The following is an 11821-nucleotide window of genomic DNA, read 5'->3' as shown; positions in this document are numbered from 1 at the left end:
AAATAAACCTTTCAAAGTACGATGCCTAATTGAAAAAAAAAGGTTTAAAAAAATATCTATTTGGGGCGAAGTTCGAGCTTTTTTAGTAGTTCTTTTTTTTAGAACGGCGAGTTAGTGTATGCCTGTGATAGAACTTAATACCTCATTGTTGGTAACTCCTTGTTAGACACCTTATTAGCCAATTGGGTTAGCCCAACTTGTCTGAGTTTTTTTACTAGTTGATCCTTAAAATTTAACAAGTATTATGGTTTAGCTATCTGATTAAGGTAGATTTTATAAAGGGCCGTACATTTTAGTTTCTTTCTATTTTAGACCTAAAATGGGGTTTTTTTTTCTTTCAAAATAAACCCAATTTATACATAAACCTTTTTATTTCATTCTTGGAGTCGGTTACCAACATGTAACTTTATTGAGTTTATTACATAAAAGATCCTACATTTTGATTTTTTTTTTCGAATTAGACCTAAAACTTTTTTTTTTAAATAAACTCAAATCTTATTCATTGTTATTTCATTAATAGAGTCGGTTACCAACATTTAATCATATATCGTGTAACTTGCATGCGTCTTAAGCATCATGTATCATCTTCTTATGAAATTCATCGCTAAACTTGAACATGAATTTTCAATATTGAAGTATCTTGGACCTCTCAACTATTTTCTCAGTGTCATCGCTTCCTGCTATATGCATAAATTGTATTTATGTTAAAAGAAATATGTTATTGAAGTACTAGAATAGTTGGAATGTCATCTTGTAAACATACATCCACTCACATCGATACAAAGGAAAAGGTAATACCAATGATAGATAACGTTACTCCAAGCTCACTCTATATCACAACTTTGTTTAGGTGCTTTTATACCTCACCTTTTACCCGACCGGATATCTCATATACAACTACGCTTATAAATGCAAGAAAGATTTTGGTGAACAACAAAACACTTGTTGAATCTAGATGTCTTATAGGTTAAGTTACAGGATGTGTTATCACTATACATATTGTTCTTTGTCCTCGAATGTCATAAAATGGCAAAGGCAGATGTTTAAGAAGAAACCATCTTGTAAAACTAATCATAAGCTGTATAATGTTTTGTTTGAAGTTAATATCCACAATCATTGTTGTTTTTAAACTTTATACTTATTTATGTTTAATTTGGATTTTGTATGATATTTTGTATATCTATTCATCAACTTTATTAATGTATTTCATCAAATGGATATACATTTTATTTAGCACAAAACATAACTTAAAGGTAAAATGGTAATTTTCAACAATCAGCACATCCAGTCAAATGCGTAATCAAATAACATAGTTTTGATCAAAGACATATGTAGTGAGAACATTAGATCCTAACTTAATCAGATCAGACTCATTCAACAACTATCAAAGAATCATTTAGTTTGTTAAATGAAGATGTTTTTGTAGTTTGAATGATGAATTAAATCAAAAATCATATATAGAAACAACAAACATGAAATACCAAGTCATAAAGACAAAATAAAAATAAAAGTAAAAGTTAATTGGCCTTAGATACCTAAATCGTAACAATGGTAAAACTTTGATTGTCAATTGAATCAAAACATTTTTAATATATACGTTTTAAGTAAAGAATTCAAATATGAATAAGAAATGCTTAGCAACCGTGAGGAATCAATGTTTATTATGTTAATTTTTAAATTTTGTTTTTTATTTAAAAACATATCTAAAAGTAATAATTTTTATTTACTACGATTAGAGTTAATATCGATATATTTTCAAACCGGAAAATTATGTTCACGTATATCAATATGATTTGTAACAACAAAAATGGAAAACTATCAATTTTATATTTTTGTATCAAAAGAAAATCCTAAAATTTTTTAAAAAATATATTAAACTAATAATCGGTTCTCACGATTCCTAATATATATATATATATATATATATATATATATATATATATATATATATATATATATATATATATATATATATATATATATATATATAGGGTTAGGTTCATTTGAGACCACTTATATTTTGTGAGACCGTGAGACGCATTTTTTTATTTTTTTTAGTTATTTCAAGTTCCGAAAATAATATTTAAAAAAAGAATTTTTGGATTTTTCCATTTATTTTGCATTTTAAAATTATTTTTTAGAATATGTACAGTGTAATATTCTATTAGAATATTTCACGTATTTTTCAAAAAAAAATGAAATTTATTTTTATTTATTTTTTATTTTTTTAGTTTTTTTTAGTTAATTCAAGTTCCGAAAATAATATTTAAAAAAAGAATTTTTAGATTTTTCCATTTATTCTGCATTTTAAAATTATTTTTTAGAATATGTCAGTTTAATATTCTATTAGAATATTTCACGTATTTTTAAAAAAAATGGAATTTATTTTTATTTTTTTTAGTTAATTCAAGTTCCGAAAATAATATTTAAAAAAAGAATTTTTATATTTTTACATTTATTCTGCATTTTAAAATTATTTTTTAAAATATGTCAGTGTAATATTCTATTAGAATATTTCACGTATTTTTCAAAAAAAAACGGAATTTTTTTTATTTTTATTTTTATTTTTTTTAGTTAATTCACGTTCCAAAAATAATATTTAAAAAAAGAATTTTTAGATTTTTCCATTTATTTTGCATTTTAAAATTATTTTTAGATTTGGTCTCACGGTCTCACATACTTAGAATGGTCTCAAATGAACCTGAACATATATATATATATATATATATATATATATATATATATATATATATATATATATATATATATATATATATATATATAACAATTCATAAAAATATAACACGTGTAATATTGTAATATTCGAAAACAATATTCTTTTACATATTGTTCATTGTTCATTGTAAAATTTTTAAACATAAAATATTAAAGTATTACATATATTATGCTTTTTTGCACATCACAATATTAAAATATTTTCCTATAAAAACTGTATCATACTCTCTTGTAAATATAAGACAATGTCACATTCACTTTATATATATATATATATATATATATATATATATATATATATATATATATATATATATATATATCCTACCCATTTCTTTTAATTAAAAATATTAGTAATATTATCAATTAATTAAATTAAACAAGCAAATATTAATTATGGTTATTAACTACACCACCATTGTAACACTACCCACCCCAGAATACCCTATCGAACCTTACCCCTCAGAAATCCATCCATCCATCCTCAACCCTGCCCACCCATACCATCCCACCATTTACCCTAATCCACCTCAACCCACCCGAACACCCGCCACCTTCCCGCACACTTTAACATACTTATCCCATCCACCCCACCATCACCATACATTGGCTATCCACCTCACATGCACCTTATGTACCACTATCTAACCCATCATCACCCCACCACCACCTACCCTTACCTCCATCATTCCCCTAATCTTTGGATATGAATTTTACATGATATATTCTCAATTGAATATTACATGATTTATTCTCTTGTGAATGTTACATAGTATATTTAGATATGAATATTGCATGACATATTCACATGTGTGTATCTGTATACATGCATACACGCACGCACATATGGTGCATGTTCGTCCAACCTTTAAATGTACATCTTTTTTTTTCCTTTGATCATTATGTATCTAACGACCAAAATTGGTTCATTGGTTTAAAATGATTATGTTTTTTTGTGAAAAATACTCATTAGGTTTTCTATATATATTTCATTGCTGGAAATATAAGTTATTGATAAAATATTTACATATAGGACCCTACACTATACAATGAGTAATAAGTTAAACATAAACTATCACTCCCCTTAAGTTTGAGCAGGGGGTTCACAAATGCTTAAATTGTTTCAAAAATCTAAAAACACGTGTGTAAGAGTTCTCTTGGTAAATATATCAACATATTGGTGAGCAGATTGATCATGCAAAATGCAAACATGACAAATAGCTTGAGACAATGGACAAAAGACAACTGTAGCTCAGGACAATAGACAAGCGGATGGAACATTGTGGCGATGGAGTACTGTATCACCGAAGAAAAAAAATGGGAATCGGGAGTAGGATGAGCGGCTCCTTGAAGCTCGATATCATGTTTGTTTGTGAAAAATAGTCGTTAAAATTTTTGTATATTCCATTGTTTTAAATATAATGTTACCGATACAATATTTACCTATAAATTCGTACACTATATAATGAGTAATAAATTAAATATAAACTAGAGAAATCTCAAGAAAAGTCCTAATATTTTAGTCCAATTTATGAAAGAGTCACAAATTAAATTTTGTTTACAGAAAAACACAAAATATCAGCTAAAACTTCGAAAAAAAAAAACTCCTTTTGGCGGGTTTCATAGATTTAGCCGATATTATGTCATTTTTCGTTTATTTGGTCAAAATATGAGGACTTTTCTGAAAATTACTCAATAACCAAAATATTAGGACTTTTCTGAAAATTATTATAGAATTAATGGATATTATTATTAACAAATCATTTATAAACATAACAAATATCATAGTATATTATAAATGAATCATTTTTTTTCACCACATTCATTTGAAACTCCCAACTCTTCATATTTCCATATAATATACTTAATTTATTAACTTAAATATATTTTTAGTTGTAAGCATTATCATAAATGGAAGACTTTTTGACTTATCAATATGATATACTTAATTTGTTAACTGCAATATATTGTTAAATAAATAACTTACATTAATATATCAAATAAGCTTAAAAATTTAGTGTAAAATTTAAAACCTAAAGTAAAATATCAAATAACGTTTTTTTTAATTCAATATATATTTTTTAATAGTTAAAAGGAAAACATTAAATATAATAAATACAAAAGAACCTTAATATATGAATCGAATTAACTAAAAGGTGTCTGAAAACTATATTTTATAATAACTAAAATTCAATTTAATAGTTTTAAATTAATTTATAATAATATTAGTTAAAAATAATAGAAACTTATAAATTAAATTATAATAGTTTATAAATATAACTAATATTATACACACATAAAACACGAGTAGAGACCATTAAATTATTTGATTTTAATAAACGTTATTTTATCTATTGTACAAATTAATTATAATTTTAAATAAACTAAACGTAATAATTATTATTTTATAGTTAATATAAATAACATAAAATTTTCAATAACATAAGATTACCAAAAGTTTTAACTTTTCAATTTCTTTCTAATAATAATTTATAAGTTTGTTAATAAGGTTACAGAAATATCAAACAAATCATATATAAACTAAATTTCAATATTAAAAGAATATATTTACTTATACTTATAAATTTATGTTTTTAACTTTTAACATATTATACTTAATTTATTAGTTTTAATATGTTGTTTTTATATAAACCATTATCATTTTAAAGGTACAACTTTTGAACAATTTGTATAAAATACTTAAATTGTTAATTTCAATATAACATTATAGGGTCAAATTAAATATAAATTTTAGTTCAACTTAAGTAACCCAAAGAATATATATTGTAAATAGTTAAAAGTAATAAGTTCTAGTATCTTTCTATAATGATTATAAATTGGTTAATAAGGTTAAATAAATATCAAACCTAAAGTGTAATAATAAAAAAAACTAAATTTTAATATTAAAATAATAGCTCTAGTTCTAGTTATAAAGTTATATCTTTAACTTTTAACATATTATATTTAATTTATTAGATTAAATATGTTGTTGTATGTAAACCATTATCAGTTTAAAGCTACAAATTTTGAACAGTTTGGACAAAATACTTAAATTGTTAATTTAGATATAACATTACCAGGTCAACTTAAATATAAATTTCAGTTCCACTTAAAAACTCAAAAAATATTTTGTGAATAGTTAAAAGTGATAAATTGTAGTGCTAAATGCAAAAATTAAATTGTAATATCAATTGAACTAAAATATTTCCTAAATATATTTTTATAATCGTTAAAAGTTTTCAAATAAGTAGCTTAAAATAAATTAGAATAATAATATTTAAAAATAACTCTATATAAATGATTATATTGTTACCTCTAAAATAAAAAATAAAAAACAATGTTGATGTTTTAAATAAGTACAATGATAGAAATTAAAACGTTTAGCAAATAAGTTTTAAAAAGTTAATTAACAATAACAACAACTATAAATAACATTAAACCATATATTATATTTAATTCTTGAATAACCCGCAGGTAGAGGTCATTCAAATAATTAGATTATGCATTTTTAATAGATGTATATATTATCATATAATTCAAAATAATGAATATATCATATCAACTTATTATACGAATTATTATATATAATTTAACAACAACGTTATTGTTATATTTAAAAAAAACATATATTTGTAAAGATTTCAACTATATAGGTGTTTATGCGCAACGTACGAGCATTCGCCTGGTATACTTATAAAGGAAACATTTTTCCTTTAACTACATTCATTTTTCATTTCGCCACATTCATTTGAAACTTCCATGACTTTTATATTTCTTTCTAATAATGATTATAAGTTGGTTAATAAGGTTAAAAAAATATCAAACATAAAGTGTAATCATATATAAAGTAAATTTCAATATTAAAAAATATATATTTTCTTCAACTTATAAAGTTATGTTTTTTTAACTTTTAACATATTATACTTAATTTATTAGGTTTAATATGTTGTTGTGTGTAAACTATTATCATTAAGCTACAGTTTTTGAAAAATTTATATAAAATACTTAAATTGTTAATTTAAATATAACCTTACAGGACCAGTTTAAATATAAATTTTAGTTTAAGTTAAACAACCCAAATAATATTTTGTAAATAGTTAAAAGTGATAAATTGTAGTGTCTTTTTAATAATAATTATAAATTGGTTAATAAGGTTAAATAAATATCAAACCTAAAGTGTAATTATAAATAAACAAAATTTCAATCTTAAAATAATATTTTTACTTTTACATATAAAGTTTTTACTTTTACATATAAATGTATGTCTTTGACTTTTAACATATTATACTTAATTTATTAGATTTAATATATTGTTATATGTAAACCATTATCAGTTTAAAGCTACAACTTTTGAATAGTTTGGACAAAATGTTTAAATTGTTAATTTAAATATAACATTATAGGGTCAACTTTAATATAAATTTTAGTTCCACTTAAAAAAAATCAAAGAATATTTTGTGAATAGTTAAAAGTAATGAATTGTGGTGCTAAATACAAAAACTAAATTATAATACAATTTAACTAAAATATTTTCTAAATATATTTTTATAATCGTTAAAAGTTTTCAAATAAGTAGCTTAAAATAACTTACAATAACAATAGTTAAAAATAACTCTATTTAAATGATTATATTGTTACCTTAAAATAAAAAAAAATAAAAAACGTTTGATGTTTTTAATAATTACAATAATAGATATTAAAACGTTAAACAAATAAATTTTAAAAAATTAATGAACAATAACAACAATTATAAATAACATTAAACCATATATTATATTTAATTTTATTCATGAGTAACCCGCAGCTCGATGTCATTCAAAAGATTGAGATTATGTAGTTTTAACAGATGTATATATTATCATATAATTTAAAATAATCAATATATTATATCCAATTAGTATACGAATTATTATTATTTTAAATTTAACAACACTATTGTTATATTAAAAAAAAACATATGTTTGTAAAGATTTCAGCTATATAGATGCTTATGCGCAACGAGTGGGCATTCACATAGTTTTTTATTATAAACAAATGAAGTACATTTGTTGCTAATTTCTAAGAATAAAATGGTGGACTAGGTACTCCTCTATTGTTTGATGACCACTTCAAACTCCACATGTTCTTCATATGTATTGTGTAGGTGTCATAGTAAGATTATTCTGTACGTTTCTCCAATTAAATACAAAAGTTGATAATATTTATTAATACACAATCAATAATTGTCTACTTTCTATTAGACATAACGTTATATGATCATATATTATTAGAAAATATCATTACACAATGATTTTGAACATGTAGATCTTTCATCATGCTCTTTAACCTAACTACCACTTAACCTCCATATATTAACCAGTAACAACCATCAAATTACGCACATCTATCGAGAGTGAAAAACAAACTTTGAATGAAAATTTAAATTAATAATCACCCTTCATTTCTTTCCATATAAACTATCATTCACAGTTCACTTTTTTTATATTCGATAGATGTGTGTTAGCCGATGGTTGTTACCATGTGAGGTATGGATGTAGGGTGGTAGTTAGGTTTAACAACATAAAAGGAACATCAACATTAGATGAACACTTAATGAGTACATCTCATCATCATACCCACAACGATGCATAGGATAAACGTAGAGAGTTGAAGTGGTCGACAAACAATTGATGAGTACTTAGTCCACCAGTGTATTCTTATAAAGTGGCAACACATGTATTTCCTTTGTTTGTAATAAAAATATTTGCTATGTTTATAAATGATTTATTAATTCCATGGTAATTTAAAAAAAAAAAATCTCAATATTTTAGTTATTGGGTAATTTTCAGAAAAGTCTCAAAATTTTGACCAAACTAACGAAAAATGATAGAATACCGGCTAAAGTTGTGAAACCAGCCGAAAAGGGTTTTTCGAAGTTTTAACAGATATTTTGTGTTATTCTATAAACAAAATTTAATTTGGGACTTTTATATAAATTGTAATAAGATATTAAGATTTTTCTGAAAATTTTTCTATAAACTAATTTATTGATCTAACCATATGTTCTAATTTGCATACACATATATTTTGTACGACCTTATGCATGATCACAGATTAAAAATACATTTTTATACCGATATATATATATATATATATATATATATATATATATATATATATATATATATATATATATATATATATATATATATATACTACCTTCGTAAAATACTTTATGGTACTAAAATCACAAATATTATATATTATATTCCTTTATAATATGAATATGTTGATCCTGAGTCTATTACCACAATATATTTTGGACGGCCAAATAACCCTCAAAATAATTGATGATGCCAACGAGATTCAAATGTAAGATCTTAAGTTTCTTGACGTATAAAAAAATATCTGATTTTTATCCTCTTGATAAGGGTTATCTTGTAAAGTATTTATAGTTAATAATGGAAATAGTTGAATAAAAGTAAAAATAAAAAACTCACGATAAAGAGGATGGCTACGTATGATAACTAGGAATCACTCCCTCCACGTCGCAGACAAAGACACCGATCGAGACATTATTCTTCGTCGTAGATACACAAATATTTTGTAGGATTTGCTTTTCGTATTTTTATCAATAACGATAATTTAGACAACGACGATAAAATAATAAAACATTATATTTCTCTCAACTTGTTTATTTCAAATCTTAATTTTTTATGTAACACGTAGTTTTATAGTAATCCTTCGTAATAAATAAAAGTCTTTTTGCCACATGTCACATTTATTTTGGCGCATGTAATTTTATGGTTATTTTAAATTAAATTTTATTCCACATGTCATTTTATGAGTTTTTTATTTTTACTAAATTCTAGATAATATTTAAATGCAATAATAAATGCATATCAATTTCATTAATAAACTTTCCTTTTAATTTCAAAATTATTAAATTAAAGATTCATTAATTTTCTTTATTTATTTATCTAAATTATTTGTTTAAATTTACAAGAGAAAAAAAAAAACATTTTAATACATGTAATACATGGGTCTTAAACCTAATTGATAATATATAACTTATATTTATATATATGTTTTTACTGGAGTTAGTTAAACGTATATTTCAACAACGGATACAAATAACTCGGATTTAAATGGTCGTTTAAAGTTTTCCTTATCTCGGTTTTGGTTTATTAATATTATAAATATGATAGAAAAAATTATACTTAAATAATAATTAAAATTTTCCAATACAAGGGTTACAAGCATTTGGTTATACTTTAAACTATTTTGTATATGCTCAATCATTTTAACTAGTTTTTCATTCTTAATTTTTTTTACCGACATCAATAATGTATATCTTAAATCGTCACCTCTTTTAATTGATCAAGTGATCAAAATTGCCACCTCTCTTTCGTTAAATTAAAATATTGAAGTTACATGATGTACATAGTAAATTATATCCTGAATGTCCGGGTCATGTAGATACATTAGAGGAAACTGCTTTGATAAAAAGTACGATTTGAAGTGACATGTTTTCGATTTGTTTTATTTCTTATACACACAGTTAGGTGGATCTAACTGTAAATGTAATAGGAAGAATGTAATAAAAAGTAAAACAAATAAAAAAAATGTATTAAGAAATTACATGTTTCGTATTTAGATTTATTTTACAATTACATCTAATTAACTTCGTATATGCAAGAAGAAGTAAAAAAAATTAAAAAAATCTACACATTCGTCTTAAGAAATCAATAGTGTTTTGTTATGGAAAAATGACTTGTGAGAGTCATTATCTTGTTTACGTTTAGATAACTTCATTTTTTTAGACATTTGACTATTTAGCAGGTGACAATGATAATATGTGAATACATTTAACAAATTAAATGGTCAAATATGTAAAAAAAAAAATTGTCTAAATATGAATATATTTTTTCTTACAAATTTGTTAAGATTTTTTTATAATTTCTTACAACATTTTTATAATATTTTTTTCCTATAGGTTTTTCTAATACAATGTTTTAAACATTACTTATAATTTTTTTTAACTATTTTTTTATTCCTTCATATAATTTTAACACAAGTGTTTTTTACACGAATGGTCCCTATGGTTTGGGGTAATTTATACGTTTGGTCCTTAACTTATTTTTTTTAACTCGGAAGTTCCTTACTGTTTGTTTTTGTTACGCGTTTGATCCCTGTCTTACCAAAAAAAATTATTTTGCCCATGATTTTTTAATTTATTTAAATTAGGTAAGGTAATGTAAGGCAAGGAGGTGAGATTGGAGTGTGTTTATTAAAATAAATGAAAAAACCAATGGTAAAATAGTCTTTTTAGATAAGACAGTGAACAAATGCGCAACAAAAACAAATAGTAGGGACTTTCCGAGTTAAAAAAAATAAGTTATGGACCAAACGTGCAAATTATCCCAAACCATAGGGACCATTCATGTAATTTACTCTTAAACCAAATATTTATAAATGTTTTAAAATTTTCTTACAAGTTTTTAACTTGTTTTTTTAACATTTTTATACAATTTTTTATACCTTTCATATATTTATTTCTAAACTTTCTTTTACAATATTTTACAATTTTTTCTACCTTTCATATATTTATTTCTAAACTTTCTTTTATAATATTTTTTAAGTGTTTCACAGATTTTGTATGACAATTTAATATTTATTTATAACATTTTAAAATATTTTCATTAAATACTAGTTTAAAACGTTGTATTAAAGAAATTAAAAGTTTATAAACTCGTAATTAAAAAGTATTAAAAATTGTAATAATTCTAAAACATTTACATTATATAGGTTTTTTTTATCTGCCAAATAATATTTTCTTTTTATTTTTTAAAAGACGCTCCATACTAATTGTTATATATTTAATTTATTTAATTTTATTGTTAGATACTATTTACTTTAAAAATATTGTATATACTTAAAAAACAAAAAAAAAATTATAAGAGGCTATATAAAATATTTCACAAAACAAAAATATATTTAATAATTAAAAAGTAAAGTTTAGAATTGATCAATATTTAATTATTATTTAAGAAGCTATAAATATTTTAAAAATAATGTTTAAAAAAATAAACAAACAAATATGAAA

This window comes from Lactuca serriola, chromosome 7 (assembly GCF_051521515.1).
Source record: "Lactuca serriola cultivar US96UC23 chromosome 7, Lser_US96UC23_V15, whole genome shotgun sequence".
Lineage (NCBI taxonomy): Eukaryota > Viridiplantae > Streptophyta > Magnoliopsida > Asterales > Asteraceae > Lactuca > Lactuca serriola.
This window is presented reverse-complemented; position numbering follows the sequence as displayed.